The sequence below is a fragment of the Octopus bimaculoides genome, chromosome 17 (genome assembly GCF_001194135.2).
Source record: "Octopus bimaculoides isolate UCB-OBI-ISO-001 chromosome 17, ASM119413v2, whole genome shotgun sequence".
Taxonomy (NCBI): domain Eukaryota; kingdom Metazoa; phylum Mollusca; class Cephalopoda; order Octopoda; family Octopodidae; genus Octopus; species Octopus bimaculoides.
This window is the reverse complement of record NC_068997.1, coordinates 46,869,268-46,871,699: the sequence shown is the minus strand read 5'-3', so window position 1 is coordinate 46,871,699 and position 2,432 is coordinate 46,869,268.

Sequence of the window (2,432 nt, the reverse complement as noted above, 5' to 3'; positions counted from 1 at the left end):
TCTATTATAACCTTAGGCCGACCAAAAGCCTTGTGTGTAAATCTGGGAGACGGAAATTGAAAGAAGCCTCTCGTATATATGTGTGTGTTTGTGTGTGTGTGTGTGTATGTATGTATATATGTATGTGTATATATGTGTGGTGTATGTGCATACGTCTGTGTGTGTGTATTTGTGTTCGTGTGTATGTGTTTGCATCTGTGTTTGTCACCCCTCTCCAACAGCTTCACAACCGGTGCTGGTTTGTTTACGTTCCTGTAACTTGGTAGTTCAGCTTAAGAGACTGATTAGATAACTACTGTACTTGAATAAGTAATAGGGTCGATTTGATCGATTAAAACACTTCGAATTGGTGCCCCAGCTTGGCCGCAGTCTAATGACGAAAACGAGCAAACGATAATGATTAAATCTAACCACAAACTGCTTGCGTGCTAGAGTTACAGATAATAATATTCCAATCCAACCAAAAGTTTCAATATCAACAATCCCATCTTACATCCCTGGCAGCTCTAAAGTTAGCCTTATCATTAAGATGCAAGGTAAGATATTTCATTAAGCTTTAAAAAGTTATACTCTAAGGCGTTTTATTTTCTCTGCATTTAAAGTATTGCAACAATTTGGTTAATTAATACATTTCGTCATTTTGATTAATGATGCTTATGAACTGCTAAAATTCGTTATTTTTCATTATTTGGTAAGAATTAGTAAGATTCATTATTTTTTTTCTCTCTTTCAGCACAAATGCGACCCACATGTTTTAGTAAAATTGCAATTTGCCCCCGGTACTATATCACTATTATTGTTATTACTACTACTACTACTACTACTACTACTACTACTACTACTACTACTACTACTACTACAACTACTATTATTATTATTGTCATTATTATTAATACTACACTTCATATCTATATGTGAGCGTATGCGTGTATTTATGTGTATATTATACACATATATACTATTATATAGACTGTAATATATATACGTATTTTACATATATGTTTATACATATGAATGTATGTATATATGTATGTATGTATGTATGTATACATATATTTGTATATATATATATATATATACGTGTAGATATATACGCACATATACGACGGGCTTCTTTTAGTTTCCGACAACCAAATCCACGCACAAGGCTCTGGTCGGTCCGAGGCTGTAAGAGAAGACACTTGCCCAAAGTTCCACGCAGTGGGACTTGAACCCGGAACCATGTGGTTGGGAAGCAAACTTCTTACCCGTCAACCACGCCTACAATAAATATTTACAACACAACGCGTTTCAAACTGATAGGTTTCAGGCGAACAATTCTCAACGTAAGACTTCATAATAACCAATATCTTAAGCTTTACTATCTTGATCATTGATATAAAGAGTATACTCGGCATATAGCTAACACACGCGCGAGCACACATAGTGGTTTCAAATTTTGGCACAAAGCCAGCAAGTTTGGTTGCGGGGTAAATCGATTACATCGCCCCCCACTGTTCATCCGAAAGGATGAAAGGCAAAGCTGACCACAGTGAATTTGAACGCATAACGTAAAGAGGGAAGAAAAATCGCTGAGGATTTCGCCCGGGCGTGATCGCGCTTCTGCCAGCTCGTCGCCTACATATGGAGATGATAATAATAATAATAATAATAATAATAATAATAATAATAATAATAATAATAATAATAATGATAATAATCTTCCTTGAAATTTTGAGGGAGGGGGACTAGTCGATTCATTGCCACCAGTACTCAACTGGTACTCAATTTATTGACCCCGAAAGGATGAAAGGCAAAGTGGAACTCGGCGGAATTTGAACTCAGAACGTAAGTACGAATGAAATGCCGCTAAGCGTTTTTCCCGGCATGCTAACAGAATCTGACAGTTCGCCGCCTTTTCCATATGGAGATAATAATGAGAAGAACATGCGCTACTCTAATGACATTGCAGTTAATTAATTCCATAGTACATTATTACCACCAGATCATTTCAAGATACATTAATATGTATTCAAAAACACATTATCACAATCAGATTATTTCAAAAAGCATTATTACACACACACACACACACGCACGCACGCACACACAAACACACACACATGCATCTATAAGAGAGAGAGAAAGAGGTGTGTATATATGCATACACACACACACATGTATGTATGTATGTGTGTGTATGTATGTATGTATGCATGTATGTATGTATGTATGTAATTGTAAAAATAGTCTTCGTCGGTGGTCTTTATCTGTTAGAAATCTCAAGTTTAAAGAATATTACAGAAAATCGCAAAACTCTAACTGAGCAGTTTATTAAAATAATGAGTAAGAAAATTAATAATAATAACACAGATGATGACGATGGGGTAGGTAGAGGGGTTGTTGTCGCTGCAGGTGCTTGTGGCGCTGGTGCAGATGGGGCGGCGAGTGTG